This window comes from Podarcis gaigeae (assembly GCF_964106915.1).
Source record: "Podarcis gaigeae genome assembly, chromosome: 5".
NCBI lineage: Eukaryota > Metazoa > Chordata > Lepidosauria > Squamata > Lacertidae > Podarcis > Podarcis gaigeae.
In genome coordinates, this window is record NC_139681.1 from 91,343,330 (window position 1) to 91,362,698 (window position 19,369).

At 41.9% G+C, this 19,369-nt stretch overlaps 1 protein-coding gene across 10 annotated transcripts in view; it reads left to right on the plus strand.

Moving 5' to 3' along the window:
• Positions 1-19,369, plus strand: part of LOC310845006 (uncharacterized protein) — a 448,061-nt gene that overhangs the window by 247,779 nt on the left and 180,913 nt on the right. Inside the window, exons 5-6 of one of the 10 annotated variants that reach the window (XR_014564414.1) lie at positions 5,880-5,953; positions 10,811-10,897. The exons of 8 other annotated variants lie outside the window; for them this stretch is intronic. The gene's annotated coding sequence lies outside the window, so the exon portion shown is untranslated. Of the gene's footprint in view, positions 1-5,879; positions 5,954-10,810; positions 10,898-19,369 lie in introns of those variants that run through there. One more of the 10 variants, XR_014564413.1, reaches the window with a different exon arrangement.

Below are 19,369 nucleotides of genomic sequence, written 5' to 3' on the forward strand. Positions count from 1 at the left end.
AGGCTAACATGGCAGGGACTGGGGCCTCATTTCTAATTAATAGTCTTTTTTTTCTTTTTTGCCAGTGGGGGAAAAAAAGAGGAACGGTAATTGTTTTCGTCAAAGGCTGCAGGGAGTTATCAGGGTAATAAAGTTAATTAGCAGAACAAACATCCTTTCACTGCCTTACCAGATTGAGGAAAAGAGGGTAATTCAAACTGCAGAAAGATATGACTAGATGAGATGATAAGGAGAAAATTTTTTACACAGGAGGCCGACAGAAGAGAATCCAATTTTTCCCTTCTTTTTTTTTCTTTTTTGGCTTGGCTTCTGGAAATGAATTACACATTCCCCTCTTTCAGCTACACAGTTGCTAATGTAGAAAACTTTATTGTTCACAATTGGAAAGGGAAATAAAGTTTTCAAAGGATCATGTTGCATTGTTAAATTTTGTCTAGATCTTTCGTATCATGATTGGTTTGTTATATTAAATGCACACACATCAAAAGAGGTTTTTGTCCCCCTAACATTTAACTCTGTTGAACTGGTGGTGCTCTTTCTTCAAATTGAAGGCTATTTTTATTCAATTATTAATGTATCCACTGGACTCATTAAGCTGTGTCATTTTACAAAGTTGAGAAATAGTTATTGCAGGGTTCCAATTAATTGAGAAATTTCTTAAGAATCATTTTTGTTCTGTTTGCTGCGGGGTCTCTTGGCCATCACAGAAGTAGCCCTAACAGATCATTAGTTTTCACTAATGAATATAAAGTTTCTTCCAGATGTTGAGGTTCTTAAGTCTATGAAAAATAAAATTAATCCTTACCACAATGTAATGTAGCAACCGGTCTTCAGATGAAGTCATAAAGATGCTATAAAAATGCAGGCCTTCTTCATGTGTTAACAAATCAATTTGGATTTCTCTTTAATTCATCAAAGATACAATAAGTGTTGGGGGGGTTGTAGACAAGCTTTCTATTAAGTTCACCATGAGCTTTTCATTTTGTTTTGTTTTTTAAAAAGGTGAACTTCCTTGCTAGTTCTTCTGGAGGGAGAAACATGAATTCTGCAGCACTAAAAACCATATTTTACAGAATTCCAAGCCTTCAGAACATCCATTGATATTCAAACTCCATTTCATGATTGATTTGCTTCTTTCACTGTTCTTGGATTCCCCTGCAGTATATGATTTGGCTCACAGCTTTTGTCCTTTGGTCCTGTATGTCCTGAAGGCAATTGGAGTTGTTCACTTTGTTGGTGCCTTCTCAACTTGTAGCACAATGCAGTTTGTGTTTTGTATATTACCCTGTAGAAGGTTGGTGTGTGGTGGGCCTGGTGCCTTGGGAAGCAATTTGAATCAGTTTATCTTCAGGCCTTTTTCAACTTTATGATTCTGTTACGATGATATTGGGTTGGTGTACTAACTGTACTAAAATAGAAACTCTACATGGAGGTCATTTGAATTCTGAATATTTTTAATAAATGCTTACTTTGCTTAATTTATTCTGCTCCCATTTGCCACAGGAGGATGGACAAATAGGATGGGCAACCCCATTACCTGTAGGAAGCCACACCCTCTGGCTACTGGAAAATCTCAGCTCCCCTTCTGGGTTCTGCAATTTTCTTCAGGGAGAACCCATGGGTTTCAGGTTGCAGTCTTAACCACTAGAAGCTTGTTTAAAGATAAAAAAGCAACTCTGAAAGTTTCAGGATGCTGAACATTACACCCAATCATAGAATTGTAGAGTTGAAAGGGACCCCAAGAATCATCTTATCCAACCTCTAGCAATGCAGGAATCTTAACTAAAGCATCCATGACAGATGGCCATCCAACCTTTGCTTAAAAACCTCTAATGAAGGTGACTCCACCACCTCTAGTGGGAGTCTGTTCCACTGTCAAACAGCTCTTAATGTCAGAAAGTAGTTCCTGATGTTTAGTTGGAATCTGCTTTCTTGTAACTTGAATCCATTGGTACCAGTCCTACCCTCTGGAGCAGGAGAAAACAAACTTGCTCCATTTTTCATGTGGCAGTCCTTTAGATATTTGCAAATGGCTATCTCCTCTCAGTTTCCTCTTTCCCAAGCTTAACATACCCAACTCTCTCAACTGTTCCTCATATGGCTTAGTTTCCAATCTTTTATCATATTGGTTGCCTTCCTCTGCATACATTCCAGCTTGTCAATATCCTTCTTAAATTGTAGCGCCCAGAACCGGACACAAAGACTGCGCAAACAGGGCTGGCCCTAGACATTTTCCCACAGTAGGCAACATACCACGGTGCAGCCCCCTCCCTGCCTCTACCATTGTGCCTGCAGCCCTGCCACTGCCACTGCACCCTCACCTGTGGCTGCACCTGCACTGCTGCCATGACACAGTGGTATCGGTGAGGGTGAAGGCAGGGCTGGCAGCAGTGGGCATGGGGAGAAGACGGAGGGGGTCAAATTTACCACCTGAGGCAAATGGCTTCACCTCACCCCATTGGTGGGCTGCCCTTGACAAATGTGTATTGTTACAAAGATGTTTAGAGGTTGAAGAAGAAGAAGAAGAAGAAGAAGAAGAAGAAGAAGAGGAGGAGGAGGAGGAGAAGGAGTTTGGATTTGATATCCCGCTTTATCACTCCCTTTAAGGAGTCTCAAAGCGGCTAACATTCTCCTTTCCCTTCCTCCTCCACAACAAACACTCTGTGAGGTGAGTGAGACTGAGAGACTTCAGAGAAGTGTGACTAGCCCAAGGTCACCCAGCAGCTGCATGTGGAGGAGTGGAGACGCGAACCCGATTCACCAGATTCCTAGTCTACCGCTCTTAACCACTACACCACACTTGAGACTTTTATACCACATGGAACTAATTTAATACTTCACAGTCTGTTATAGTTGCAGTCTTTTTCTGAGACAAACTATAGAGATAGGAATTGTAAGAAGTGACCAGCACAATTTTGCCCTAGAGCAGCGGTTTTCAACCAGTGTGCCATGGCACCCTGGGGTGCCTTAAGTGATGGTGCCACAGGCAACACTGGCCTCTGTCCCTCTTTCCTTTCCTCTCTTCCTCTGATGCCCTCTCACGTCTCTGCCTCCCAAAGGCTTGCACAGCTGTTAGTTGCAGCGGCCCTAGCTACAAGCTCCCCAGGCAAATGGTGCCTCTGGGGTTGGTCAGGGGGTGCTGTGTGAGGAGGCACCTCTCTTTGGGGTGGGGGCGGGCAGCTCAGATACCAGGGGCAGCAGCTGCGGCTGCCAAGGAGAGAACTCTCCACAAGGGAGGCTGTTCAAAAAGGGGTTGAGGGGCTGCCAGTTCTGCAGGAAGGGGTGACATAACTGGGCTCCTGAGCCCCACAGGGCTGCTGCAGGAAGAATGTAGTTGGTCAGGGGAGCCATGGACCCAAACCAGTTGAAAACCTTTGCCCTAGATTATGAGATGGGTTTATTTGTTTTTACCAAAATGCATTTTCATGTGGTTTAAAGGTATCTTTCTTGTGTCTGTTCCACATCAATTTGTGTGCCCATGTAATATTTCTTTTTAAAAATAAGAGCAAATTCTTTAGAATTGAAATAAGTCAGATTGATTTCTCAAACTGCCACCAAGTACAAAAGAGGCTGATTAATGGCTTGCAATTGTGAGGGCTCATTTCTCAGTCCTATCCAGATAACTAGGAATTCAGGCACAGAGGCCCCTATTTGAATTTAACCTTTCCACTGATAGCAGTGGTAGGAACAAGGGATGATACCTTACCAAAAATAGCACAAGCCTCTATTTAGAAATGTGGGGATTTGAATAGTTAGCTGGCTACGTTCTCATATCTCTCTCCTCATTCAGTCCATTGCAGAGTACAACAATTATTATTACTATTAGTAATACTAATGCTAATGGTACTGTAGCATTGCCATTATACTTTCCACTGGTCTTCCAAATAACATAGGGTGGCACACATAGTTTTCCCCACCCTCCATGATATTATCATAATCCTGTAAGGTAGGTTAAGTTTGAGAGATAGCAGCTAGCTCAGTGAGCTTCATGTCTGATTGGGGATTTGAACTCAGGTCTCCCAGGTCCTAATCCAGCACACTAAACACCATACCACACTATCATAAAATGATACCTTTAGCATCTTTAGTAGTTGTGAGGCAGGAGGGTTCTTGGTGTCATGATCTGATAATTCAAGCTATTAGCTCCAAACCCCAGGGAGCCCATGTGGGTCAAAACATGCTGTCCCAAGCTTGTAGGTGGGGAGTATATATGAGAAGTTTTGTAAAGCAATTTGGATAATGGTGACAGCAGCCACGAAATTAAAAGATGCCTGCTTCTTGGAAGAAAACCAATGACAAACCTAGACAGCATCTTAAAAAGCAGAGACATCACCTTGCCAACAAAGGTCCATATAGTTCAAGCTATGGTTTTCCCAGTAGTGATGTATGGAAGTGAGAGCTGGACCATAAAGAAGGCTGATCGCCGAAGAATTGATGCTTTTGAATTATGGTGCTGGAGGAGACTCTTGAGAGTCCCATGGACTGCAAGAAGGTCAAACCTGTCCATTCTGAAGGAAATCAGCCCTGAGTGCTCACTGGAAGGACAGATCCTAAAGCTGAGACTCCAATACTTTGGCCACCTCATGAGAAGAGAAGACTCCCTGGAGAAGACCCTGATGTTGTGAAAGATTGAGGGCACAAGGAGAAGGGGACGACAGAGGACGAGATGGTTGGATAGTGTTCTCCAAGCTACCAACATGAGTTGGACCAAACTGCGGGAGGCAGTGGAAGGCAGGAGTGCCTGGCATGCTCTGGTCCATGGGGTCATGAAGAGTCGGCCACGACTAAACGACTAAACAACAACAAGCATGTTGGGATTAACCACTGCACACTGATTCAGTCCTGCATTAAAAAATATTTTTTTATTTGAAGCATTTTTACTCTGCTATTTACCTGAAAACTTGACAGACTGAGGCTTAGTTCTTAGAATAACCAACTTGAATGAAAACAGTTCCAGGAGAGGAGGTGCCAAACATTGCTAGTCTTTCAGCACAACTGGTAGTGACCTCCTTCTCTCCCTCTGCTGCAGCGCAATGAAATATCCATTGGTATCACGAAGGCTGCAATTCTACATCTACTTACTTGGAAGAAAGCCCCTTAAACTTAGTGGATTTATTTATTTATTTATTTATTTATTTATTTATTTATTTATTTATTTGAATTTCTATACCGCCCTACATCCAAGGATCACAGGACGGTTTACAATATAAAAACACAAAAATACATAACATGCTAATCAACAAAAACAATACCCCCCTTGCCCCAGTATTTTGCTGTATATGTGCTGATTGTGCTCTTAATGACTTATCCCTTAGCTGAAAGTGTGAACTGCCTCCATTTAAAAGTATTGTGCTTGAGATTATGCAAGGTCATATGAAATCCCTGTCTCTGGTGTCTTGATGCTACGGAGTATGTGTTTTCATCCTCTGTTGAACTTCCATATTATTGAAACCTTATTGTCATGAGTCATTCACTATATATTTCAGGTGTGCCTATTCCTCTTGACCTGCCTCCTAACCCCAATTTTCTTTTACAAAATAATTGAACTGTCTTCCCCTAATCATTGACTGGCACAGCTATCCAAAATGATAATACACCTCCGTGGCATTATGAAACTGCATGCAAGAAAAGATTTGTACACAAGGTGGGGATGTTAGCAACCAGCTACATTTTATCCTTGTCACCACCTCACAATAAATAACAAACACATTGTTTTCGGTCTGAGAGCTCTGAAAGATAAATTTGGGTGCTCGTGCTAAGACTGAGCGATAGGAACCACAAATCCTGGGATAGGAAGGACTGCCCTAATAAACACAGATATCAACATTTACTGTTGAGTTTAAAGGCAACTAAAAAAAAGGAATCTTCCTATCTTTCAGGGTTTCTCATTTCTTCTGAAATAATTCACCATGAGACTCCCAGAACATTTCAAGCACAAGTTGTATCAAGTAAGGTAGGTAGCTATAACGGCTGTTGTTTTTTGCCTGTTTTAAGCACCCAGTAGCTGTGGTAAGAGCAGCCGTTCAGACTTGCCTACTGAAAATGGAGTGCCTTCTTTCAAGCCAGCGTAGGACAAAGTCTGAAACTAAAACCAGGGAGAAGGATAATAAATAATGACAACAGATGTTTGTAAACCAAGGGGCTCCTGTGTTCAGTGTTTCCATGTGTTGTCTTGTCTTGATGTGCTGTCAGCCTCCTCTCACCTGGGACTAGTGATATCTTATCAAAGCTGAAGCAGCTCCTTTTCACCACAAGCAGATAATAGCGCCTTTCAATTTGTCATACGGAGAGTCTAAAAGAACCATGGGAACGATTGGTCAGGTGACAACTTGATGGACAGCTTGACAGCCCTTAAAGCATCATGGGAAATGGCTGTCACCTGATTTTTTTTTCCAAAGCTACCAGGGAGATAACCTTCAGTGTGATGGGGGGGGGGGAGGAATCTGAATATTTGCAGTTGGGTTTGGTAATGGCATCATGTTTGTTTAATTGATAACGTGGATGAATTGAGATGATTTGAAATGCTGTCATCTAAGCTGAGATAGTTGCAGCCTGCAGATGATTCTGACATATTTACCTTAAAAAAAAAAAGTACTTTAGTTAAAATGAATTTGTACTCTAAACATTGATGATAGGTCAGGGAATTGTAGCATTAAGTACTGTTTTTTTTTAATGTTCTCATTTATTTTACTACTTCTGCTGTTGCTATTACTACCATTGCCAACTGGCTACTACTAATTAATGTAGTATGCTTTACATACATTTTAAACCCTATATGTAGTAGTATATAGGCTCTGTAAGTGGGATGAAAAGCATAACTGAAACAATTGGTAAAGTTCTGATTATAAGTAAAGACAAATAATAGCAGACCAGAGGTTTGACGGTGTTCTATAATAAATGTTTTTTTGATACGGTGCTTTGACACAAAAACTTCAACTGTTGCTCCCAGCAGTATCATTATGATATGTATGTTGGTCGGTGATTATATCTGTATGTGGTATGGAATTATAGTATGTTTGTTAAATATGTGTTATTGGTTTTATTTTTAATGCCTTCCACCATGAATGCTAGAAAGACAGATACTAAATAGTTTTATTAATTACATTTTCAAAATGTGGAAGGTATCAAAAGGTCATTTAGCCCAACTTCCTACTTTGAGAGAAGTCCATCCATCTTTAAAATAAATTAGGAGGCAGATTACAATATGGCTCTCTGTGCAAATATTTGTTTGTTTTTTCAAATGCAGGTTTCTGCTTTTCCTTTCTTATTTCCTTCAGTTTGAGGGCCACTTTCCACTTTCCAATTTTCCGTCTGAAGGACACATTCCAGCCAGGCAAAACACTCAAGGAGGGCTGGTAGGGGGTGTAACCTGGGCAGAAAGAGAGGCCTGGAGAGTCTGAGGTTCTCCATTCCTGATTTACATTAGAAGAAAGTGGAAAGTGGACCTCAAGCTGAAGAAAACAAGAAAGAGAAAGCAGAAGCCTGCATTTGAAAAAAACATACATACATACTAGACGCTTATAAGGGTTTTTTTTTTTTTTTGCAAAAGTTCTTTCCTTTTGAGTTATATTTTATTAAACTTTTTAAAAATTCACATATACATTCTAATACAGTCAGACCTCGGGTAGAATGTGCTTTGGGTTGAGCACATTCGAGTTGCACTCTGCGGCAACCCGGAAGTAACAGAGCGCGTTACTTCCAGGTTTCGCCGCTCGAGCATGTGTAGATGCTCAAAATGACATCACGTGCATGCGCGGAAGCGGCAAAACACGGCACGCACACGCACCGTCGAGGGTTGCATTGCGTTCAGGATGTCAATGGGGCTCCACAGCGGATCCCGTTCGCATCCTGAGGTACCACTGTACATAATATTTTTTCTTTTCTTTTGTCGACTTTTCACCCCATCTTCCATTGTGTTTTTTATTTCTCCCCCTTGCTGCACTCTCTCTTCTCTCTCTTCTACCATAGTAAGACCACAATAATCTCTAATTCCTTCTATTGCTCATAGTTCAAATCCTGCCCACAAATACATCGTACTATAGTATTTCTTTAAATTGTGTTTGCAAAAGATCAAGACCATTGGACTTCAGTGGGACATGGAGCATACAGTCAGGCTCATATTACTGCAAGTTTTAATCTGCACGTTTCTTATACTAAATTAATTTGACTTGTACAGGTGCCAGAGGGGCTATGGCCCTGGGCACAGGTTTTTGAGGGGGCACAAACCAGGTGCCCCCACGCAGACACTCCCAGTGTGGTGCAGCCTGGCACTCCTATCCTGGACGTCAGATGAACCAATGTCTCCAGAGAGGAGCAGTGGACCATGCTGGGGGCACCTGCTTCAAACCTGTCAAGTGCTGTGTTGGTTGGCTGGGCTTCCACCTGTACAGGCAGGTAGGCACCTCAGCTCAGCCCTGCTTGGCTCCAATCCAGAGGGTCACTCTGGCAGTGGCGTAGCGTGGGGGGTGCAGGGGGGGCCGGCCGCACCGGGCACAACATCTGGGGGGGGCGCTCGCCGCCTCCAGAGTCGCCGAAGAGCCTCGGGCGCAGGCTGTAGCAGAGCCCCATGTCTCGCGGAACCGACGAGCTGTGCGCGCGTCCGGGCTGAAGTCGTCCGGCAGGCAGCGGCTCTCAGCGCTCGCCGTGGTCCCCACGCGTCAGGGCCGCGGAGGGCGCGCCAGGCAGCCCCTCCTCACAGCCCCGCCGCCGCTGCTGCTGCTGCAGCTGCTGGGCCATGTTGCATTTTCCTCGCCTCTCTGCCCTCCTCCTCCTCCGGGCAAGTGGCATCGTTTGGGCAGCAGCACCAGTGGCAACTTGCCTCAGATCACCTGACACGGACCCGCCGCCGCCACCGTGGCTATCTTACCGTAAATACCCCAGCCCAGGCAGCAGCAAGAAGAAGCTGGCAGCGGCGGCAGGTTAGGGGTTAGGGGCGCAAATAACTTGCCTTGCCCTGGGTTAGGGGGCGCAAATTACTTGCCTGCCCCGGGTGCTGACAACCCACGCTATGCCGCTGCACTCTGGTGATGTGAGCAGCAAGGGCTAGGGTGCCGTAGCAGGCTTTTTAATCCTTTGCGCCCCACCCCTTGTGCCTGCACCCTGCGGGTGGGCACCTCAGGAGCTGGAACTCCTGCTCCACCTCTGAACACATACACCTGAGCTTAAGTGTATGCTTCAAAGTGGCTTCCCTGTCAGTAGCTTGGATATAAGCACACTGAGGAGATCCAGTAGCACCAGTGTTTCTGGCCTGCATTGCTTTCTTTGAAGCACAACTCAGTTGCTTGATTTGGACACCACACCTTAAATTGCTTAACCTCTGTGTACCAGAGAGAGCACCTTATTGCTTCTTTCCATTGATCAAGGATGCCTTCTGTTCACTCCATCTGGTTGATAAGGTTATGCCCAAAGCAGACCATCCACCCAGTTGGCAGAGCAATCCAACCCCCTTTTTTACTGGGCGGGGGATAGGGAGTTTGGATTGCTCCCCCTCTCAGTGTTGTTAGTGGCTCTCTGGGGATTGAGGCAGGAGTTTTCCCCAGACCTACCTAGAGTGGCTGTGGATTGAATCTGGTACCTTTCGCTACTGAGATATTGGCAGTTTCTCCCATTTGAAAACAGGGACTTCCTTAAATTTTGACTTAATCAAGGTTATGCTGCGTTGGGGGTTCTTCCATTCTCAAGGGCTCCTCCACAATTTTGAAATTCCTTCTCCTTGGGGAGTCATCAAGTATAATCCAAATTCACAAATAAGACATTAAAAGTAAGTTTGTGTGTGTTAGATAGATTATTCTATATTTTAATAAACAGGAAGAAGTTTAAACCCTAGCACTTCATGGGGTTTATAGTTCACTCCCTTCCTGTTATTCTAGAAAATATCAAGAACAACTTGAATAAATGTTGTTGTGTTAACAACTTATGCTGCCTCCTTTCCTTCCTCCACTTGTCTCAGTCCATGTAAAGTCTAAATTTTACCTCTTCTTCCCCACATCCTCTTCCTTACATGCTTCAAAAGCATTCTGTATCCCTCAATAACTCATTTTGCCATATAACCTGGAATTCCCTTTTGCAAAGCGTCCTTGTGTCCACGACATTGTTCAACCTGTTCTTTCATCAGGACAACCCTGGAATATCCTGCTAGTCATTTCCACCTTTGGAAAACCCTTTCTCCCCCTTTCTGTATCCCATAGGAAATCATTATTGATATATGTAATAATGATTTTCAGGACCAAGTTAAGAGTGCATCAGCTTGCAGTGTAATTTAGAAGCTACTTAGCACATTTAATTCCACATAGATCAATTTTTCAGTAGGTTCCAGCTATTACTGCAGTCAACTTGTCTAGCTCCAAAAAGACTTTTACAATGCATAGTATATTTTACCCCCAAAACAGACATAGAATCATGGCTCATAGACTGAAACTAATAAAGTACCTGGAATAGATTGGAAAATCATTACAGTCTAATCCACAAACCAGTCTGGCTGGAGTATTTGCTTTTATTGTGAAAGTCAATTAGATCAAAATCAACTCATGTCTAGCATTCCAAGTATTCGGGTCATAATTACAATCACTTTTGTTTTTTGTTTCATGTTTTCATTCACATGAATGAAACTGTTGTGAGAAAAAGAGAGTCAGTGTGGTGTGTAGGACTCTAACATGGGAAGCTGTGTTTCACATTCTGTTTCAGTCTAAGGTGACCACATGTAAAGGGGGATAGGAGCATTGTGCATTTTTAAAAGTGTAACAAAGAAGAGAGAATTTTAGCAGGCATGACAAACAGAAAAAGCATCTGCCAGAAATCTCTTTTCTTCTAGAGAATGCTTGAAGAACAGCAGCCTGGCCTTCTTTTGTGGGTTACCTCTCCGCTTCAGTCTTCACTTTTTGGGTAGCCTTAGGACAAACTCCGCCATCTAAAGAAATATTATTGTGATGCTTTGGTCATGGGCCTAGATTGGGCTACAAGTCTGAACAGATAATATAACAAGTCAGGAATTGGTTTCAAGATTGTAATGGATGGGTTTCATGTAAGGCACTTCCACAATGTCGTGCTCATCAAAATGCTACCCCATTTCTTCTCTCTATTTTATCCAGATTTATCATTTCTGCTGGGTTAAAAAAACAATATCTGGATTTTCTGTGGAAATGGTAATAGTGTTTCTGATTTAATGGAAAAATAATATGACACCACATCTGAAGAAGACGTTGCCAAGTGGACTCTATGCGAAACTTGCATGCATGACCAGCACCAAGTTCACAATAAATTGCCTTGCAAAAGCACCCTTGGACTTGTGCCTTGGTCTAAAATAGTTGAGTTACTATGTGCAGAACTGTACACATGTCTTTATTTCGGGGAAATTTAATTTGAAATAACTAGTATCCTTTGCATTTATTCATCATTAGTTACACAGATTATCACTGCCACTACACTGCACACGTATATTAAAGGAGTGGGGGAGAATCCAGCATTTTACCTTCTTTTAACCTCCCTGAGTTTATGCACAAAAATGAGTGAAGAGGTTACTAATGTATGTTGTGTGCCGGCTTCCTCTCCTGGCCCTATGGCTACCCCATTTTCCCCCAAGGACCTCTGGCATTGCAATGTGCATGGGGACTTGTGTGTGTCCCGTCCCCCCCCCCCCCCGGTATGTCTCAAATGCCCAGAGATACGTTAACTCTGTGGAGGGCCTAGCAGATGGTGAATCTGGATGCAGATTTTTTTTTTTTTAAGATGAGCACAGGGAGGTCTCTTTTTAGCTTTTCACAGCTTGCTGTGGATGGGCTTATTGTTCTGGTCAGCTGTGAGTTACAGAGTCTATGGTGTGAGATACAAAGAAGGACATTCCCTTCTGTCCCAAGCACCTCTTTGTTGAATTTCCTTCTGTGAAATAGTTAATATTAGGACTAAATATTTCTTTTCATCCTTATTATGCTTACTTTTAGGGCTAGATCAATCTGCTCCAAATTTCTAGCGCTAGCTTTTCAGATGTGGGAACTGAAGCATTCGACCCCCCACCTCTTCTGCTTAGCTGCTTACCTAGTTCTTTTCCTACCAAACGCTAAATGCTCTCAAAAATTGCCCTGTGAAACTATTCCCCTTTGTCTTTAAATATATCAAGTAGTGCATATGAATTTGACATAAAAATAAAGCTCTGTGTGTATTGATTACACACAACCGAAATTGCTTCTTGCCATTTGCTTTTCCCTGTAGCATTTCTGCAATGTGTTTACAAAAGAATGTAATGTCTGAGCTGATAAACAACCAGACAGGAAGGGTATTTAGAAGGGACTTCTGATTTCCCTAATGACAGGATACATGTATTGAGGATGCTCACTAGCAGCAGCTGTGTAAGATTTGAAGTCATATTTAAATTGTCAGTTGAAATGTTTTTTTCTTTTACTTTTATTCACTTTTGCCCAAAAGGAAATGCAAAAATATACTACTAAAATATACTAGAATGACATGTTTAAATGTTCAGTTCCATGCCACTCTTTAGCGTGGGTGCAACTGAATGGGCTGTTGGTCAGCATACAGTGATGTAGGTGTGTCTTAACACAGCATTGTGCAGCATGAGTTGTCTTATTTATAGGTCATTTGTGTGGCTGTGTTGCTACTGCTGCCCTTAAGCTACTTTTTGCCTTAGACCAGGCACGTCCAACAGGTAGATCGTGATCTACTGGGTAGATCACTGGACATCTGTGGTAGATCACTGGTAGATCAATGTTAAACCCAAAGAAGCTTAACAACTTTGGCTCCCTAAAAAAGCTCAACAACTGACTAGATCCCTGCCAGTTTTTCACTCTGTGAGTAAATTGCAGTCTCTTGGGAGTTGGCCCCTGCCTTAGACAAACATCACCAAAGTCATTGAACTGCCTCTTAATTCACCATCTTTTGGAGGCATTCTTTTGGCAAAATTTGTCATCACTGAATTGCACCATACATTTTAGTTATTTAACAGATTTATAATCCATTTTTAAAGGCACATTCTCTACTTTTTGGTTACCTAAACCATAATCAGCCCAGCCTTGTCTGACTAACTCAAAAGAATCCCTGAGACAGGACTTCAGACTTTCTTAAGAAGCAGTAAGAGATGATACAACACTTCCATGTATTTCCTAAAGAAAGTAGAAGAGCATATTTTTGTAAAACGATTTATACAATAATTTATGTGCACAAAAAACTGTGCAATTAATGAATGGGAATGCCTTACCACATACAACTTGGAGGCTATTGCGTACATAAAGACGCAAAGGAGCAACAGTCCCCTGCAGCCAGGCTGTTATTCCCTTTGCTGCCTTATATAATATTCTGTTTGCTCCAGCTGATGAGGTTTAACATGGTTTGGTTAATCTATTTAGGGAGGCACACTTTAAAGTGTGTGAAAGCCCCCACAATAAACCAGCTTCCCAGTTCAGCTCTTTGTTAACATGGATGCTTAGGTGCACATAGAGAACTTTCCCACTTTCAAAGGCTTATCCATTAATTTCAATTTTTGGAGCCACTCATCACACACCCCAAACTGCATGTGGGGCTTCCCCCCTCTATTGAATGAGCTCTGTGTAAACTACCATGTGTCAAGTAGGTTATGGGTAAGAAAGTGTTGCTTTAAAGTTTACACATTCAATAATGAACTTCTATAACTACATATATAAACATAGGTTTTAAAAAAAATTAGTAAAACAGTTGGTTGCTTATTGGAGTGTAATAATTTTGTGCTTGTGGATCAATGACAAAAGCTAATGCTGATACCAATTGTTTTGTTTTTGCATTGTTCTGCATCACAATGCTTTCTCAGTTCCTATCCCCAAAACCCTCTTCTCTACCTGAGATATATTTATGATTTCTTTTATCATCTGGAATGACAGACAGGAGACACTTGGGCAGTTCCATCAGTATTTTGAAAAATTCAGCCTATCTACCTGAGCCTGGACTAGTCCACATAAGAGGTTCACTTTCTCATTACTACTGCACTTAGATAATGGATGTATAAGCATCATCTTATATAGGAAAGCTGCTGACTGTTACAAATACCTACATGCTTCCATTGTTTACCCAGGACACACAATAAAATGTATTCTTTACTGACAAGTGCTATGATAGAACTGCATCTTTAAAGACTCATCAGACAGAGACTCACAGTTTAAAATTTTACATGAGGCATTCTTTAGATTATATTACCTACCTAATGAAGTGGAAAAAATCAACAATGCCCAACTGGTGCCGAGGAATAATCTACAGCAGGGGTGGCCAACTCCCAAGAGACTGCGATCTACTCACAGAGTTAAAAACTGACAGTGATCTACCCCCTTTTTGGGAGTTTGGGTCAAAGTTGTTGAGTTTTTTCAGGGAGGAGGTAAAATGTTGAGCTTTTTAAGGGGAGCCACAGTTGTTCAGCTTCTTTGGGGGGAGCCAGTGATCTACCAGTGATCTACTGCAGACGTCCAGTGATCTACTGGTAGATCACAATCTATCTGTTGAACATGCCTGATCTACAGAACAGAGTCAGAAGACTTAATGACACACCACCACTTGTCACTTACAGCTCCCAGTTAATGCCACTCAAACTGAATCAATGATGTATAGTCCATACTGGATAATGACCCTTTCACGGGTCTTGGATGGAACACCTGTATAGGCTTACAAACAACCCCCAAACCAAACCTAAAACATCTGTTCACCAGCAACAACCACCTACATTCTTATTCTTATTAAATTTCCACAATGCCCTTCATTTGAGGATCATAAGATGGTTTACAATATAAAAACACAAAAATACAAAGCACACTAACAAACAACAACAACAACAACACCCCCAGTTTAAAAAGCTGTAGATTGTTAATTAGCCAAAGGCCAGGGGGAAGAGGAATGATTTTGTAACAAAGGCACCAGGTGAGCCTTCCTAGGGAAAACATTCCACAATGAAGAGCCACTGCAGAAAGGCCCATTCTGGTGTTGCCACCATTCAGACGTCTCATGGAGGAGGCAGACAAAGAAGGGTCTCAGATGATGATTGCAGGGTCTGGGTCGATTCATATGGCAGTCCTTGAATTGCATTGCGAGATACGGACACTATTAAAGGGTCTAGGTTCATTCGCCTACTCCTCTTCCACTGTGATGTATGCCATCATCTGCCTGCAATGCCCTTCTGCATTCCAAATAGGACAAACAGGCCAGCCTGTACACACACAAAATCAGCTGATCTAAATCTGGCATCAGAAATGGCAAAACTAGCTAAAAACCAGCTAGGGGACATTTCAAACTCTCAGGTTACTCATCAAATTACCTTTAAGTCACCATCTTTGAACGAAGGAACTTCGAAGTGAAACTTCAGTGTGAAACTGCTGAATTACACTTCATCAAGAGGCTACCTATCTGTAACTTCATCAAGAGGGTCAGTGAATTGACTTGGGTCAAATTAATGCCTGTGAGAATCCCTTGCTGATGACCACAGTGTCTGGAGATAGTCTAGTCGTGTATCCACAGAACTGACCAAGGGAGGGATGCTCACTGGGAGGAGCATAGAAAGAAGAAGCACCATAGCACACCTGCATCATCACAACTGGACACCTTCATTTGTCCTAGCTGCAACAAAGATGTCTCTCCCGTATCACTCTCTACAGCCACAGCAGGCACTGTAACTCTTCAACAGTTTGACTTCACCCTCAAAGGCACACTCTTCCATCGTCTCCCAAAACAGACGGATTCCAACAACAATTCCAAGATGTCTGTGGGCACCTCCAGATGGGTCTCTTAAGGTGCATTTAGGACAATTTGTGCTCTTGATGCTGTCAGGGCGATCATAGGCACTTCCACATTCAAGATTATTTGTGACACCCACACCCCAGGATGCTGGTAGCTTTTAAATTTCACTCGTAAGGTAACACCAAATACCTTGCGAATGTTAGTGCATATGCCAGAATAGAAATCTTTCTGCTTTTGCCTGAAGGGAACAAAAGTCGGACATATGATTAACTCAACTCATTTTTGATTTGAATGTGATAAAATTAAGTGAGGCATTTAAATACTGTGCTTTTTGCTGAAGTGCTGCATTTCTTTAATAGAATGGATTTTCTAAGTATTTTGGCTAACATTTAGCTTGCCGAAAAGAAATCTTTCTGCAATCTGCATTATTGTCTAACTGGAGCACAGGGCAACATTTGGAACAGCTATGTGAAAGTAATAAACCAATAATGTTCTACTTATTTATTAAGTGTGTATAAATCTAAGTCTCCAATTTCTCTCTCATGGAAGGTACCAGGAGTTACTCTTTAAAGCTTTGATATTTTTTCTCTAAGTATTATCCCCCCCCCCAATATTCCCTTAGTAGCTTAGGAACAAATACCAACATTTTAAAATGTTCTTTTACCTCTTTCGATGCAACTGTGATTAATCAAACACCCATTGTCAAATTCCTGGTTCCCTAGGGTTCAGTGGTGGGAGGCATGGAAAGAAGTGGGTGTTTGGGGGGGGGGGTTGCAATTGCCTGGCTATCTGTTAGTATCACAAATGTTTTGGGAAATATATGGATTAGACAGGTAGCATTACACCAAGTTCCTATCTTAGTGGACAGAGTTTATAGCATATTGCTATATTTATTATGGACATTACATGGAATCCTGAAGGAAGAAGCTCACCCCAAAAATGTTGGGGCTCACTTTATTTGATCATGTCTGAGAAAATTAATTGACATGGGAGTAGTTTCTCTTCAGGTAACTAGGCTTCTGAAAGGAGAGCATTTGTTGTAGTCAACTGGGTGCAATCCAGGTACATGGTACAGTTGAGTTCGCTTTATATTTGTGGAATTTAAGAAATGAGAGTGGGGAAAGGGGGACAGCTCTCACAAATGCAGAATCGCCTTCACAAAGTAAGATGTGGGGGAAGGTCTCATTTTCAAACTTGAGAGTCTGCAAACAGGAGGACTCTAGCTTACTAATAGAGCACCACTGAGATATGGAAGGGCTTGGGTTGAACCCCTGGCATTTCCGGGTAAAGATGGGAATGATTCCTGGATTGTCCCTAATTTTTGAATTCTAAATCTTTTCCTTATTCGGGGGAGAGACACTTGCTCCCATGAGGCAGTTGCTTACAAGATTAAGTAGAAACCCAAATGAGACAGTTACTTATAGGATTAAACAGAAACCAAAATGATCAAGAGGGTAGAACAACTCCTGTATGAGAAAAGTTTACAATATTTGGGGCAAGGAAAAGAGGAGACATAACAGAGTTTTATAAAATCATTTCTCTGTCTCTCATAACACTAGAACTGGGAGACATCAGTGAAGCTGAATGTTGGAAGGTTCAGGACAGAAAAAAGAAAGTATTTCGTCACACAGTTAACTATGGAATTTGTTCCTACAAGAGGGAGTGATGGCGACCAACATGGCCACCAACAATTCATGGACCACTAACAAATCAGTGACCACTAACGATGATGGCTCTACTCTGTCTCTGGTTGGAGGCAGTGCGCTTCTGAATGCCAGTTGCTGGGGAGGGGAGAGTGCTTTTGTGCTCAGATCCTGCTTGGAGGCTTCCCACAGACCTCTGGATGGCCTCTGTGATAACAGGATGTTGGACAAGATGGGTCATTAGCGTGATCCAGCAGTCTCCTCTTATGTAGTATGGTGACCCAAGTGTCTGTGATCTTGTGAGCGCTCCCCCTAGCCATGCAGTGATGCTGCTGTGACAAAAACAAGTTTTGTACATGTTTTGGAAATCTCCAGCTTCTCAAGCGAAGGGGAATCTGTAATTGTGGAGCAGACATAAAGAAAATAGCCCTGAGGTGGTTGGACTCAAACCCAAATCATGGATGATGTGGTCAAGGATCTGTTCTTTTTAACACCCCCCCCCTTTATTGTTCTGTTATAGCTTAGAGTTGATTATATCAGTTAAGGGTGTGTTCTTGATCAACCATCAAAATTGGTTTTTTTTAGGAGTGATATCTACACATAAAAGAGAGTTATGTATTTAAATATTCTCCACAGAAGATACAATAATAACAACTAGTAATTGTGCCATTGTGCAGACTAGGAGTTCTGAAAGAGTGCTAATGTATTTATTTATTTAATGGGTCTTCTCGTGAACTAAGTACTTATCCACATCTATACTTTAAAAGCCTTTAGCACTTTTAGCTATTCATAATGTTGCATCTCTTTTGGGGTACAAACAGAGCTCTTTAAAAAGGTTTGTGTGTGGAACATGGTAGGAAAGGGCAAACCTGCCCCAGTTTATTTTCTGATCCAGGCACACAACACCTGAAGATCACAATGAAACAAAAGCCTTCAGCTAGTTCCAAGCCTTCCTAGGTTATGGTTCCCCCTTACTGAGTTGCGGTGAGGACTCTGAGCATTGGAGGGGATTGCTCTCAGCTAGTGGGTGAGTAGAGGGTGGTGGTGGTGGGGTGATTTCCTGGCACCTGAGTGTTTTCTGGCAGTTGTGCCTCCCTTTTGTATTCGTTTGATTATTGCTGTATATTGTCAGACATTCTGCTGGATGTCCTTATATCTGGTGTCTTGTTTATGAACAAATAGCACAAAAAATGACTGCATTGGATAAAGAAATCCATCTTCTCTAATAAGTTGTTTGAAGATGATAATGCTCCTTTAAATAAACTGGAGATCATTGAGAATGTGTAGCATGCCATTTAGTACGCAAATTCAGGCGATGCATTTTAATAATAGATCATGGGGGGGAGAGGGGAAGGAAGCGCAAGCTACTGAAGCTTGCAAAAAGCAGGCCCCCAAAGCTTTCATGTTTTATTGGAGCATATGTTTTGGAAGTGGCAGCATTGACAGTGGTGGCGTAGATCTTCTTTTTATCTTGTTTTGATTCAAAGGATATTTGAATTTTATTTTTGGCAAACTTTTTATCTAGCCCCAAAGGGGTTCCTTGGCTGCCGTGACAGAGGAATAGCCATAATAAACACATTATGTGATACTTGTAAATTTCACAATCTTGCTATTGCTTCACTCACACACCAGGGGAGTGAAAATCTTCCCAAAGAAATCAAATAAGCCTGTAGTCAAATACCTGGCAGGTGTAAATATGAAACGAAGTCGCACAAATGTTGTTGTTATTTTCCAAAATCCAAACTGCATGAGCTATTTCAAATAAAGAAGAAACAAATCTTGAGCTCATAACTTCTTGTCTCCAGGGATAAAGTGTGAAATGGATTCTACTTATTTATGAACAGTTGCATTTTATTCTTATTCTAGGCACTCTCATAGCAGTTCTTTTAAACTCTATTAACCCAGCAGGAGCTGTTTTAGTTGTGCATACCGTACTTTAAATATTTTTTATTCAACTTGATTTAAACCGAACACATCTGTCGTATAGGTGTTGGGTCATGTGTGCGAACCAAATTTATTTTGTTCTCATG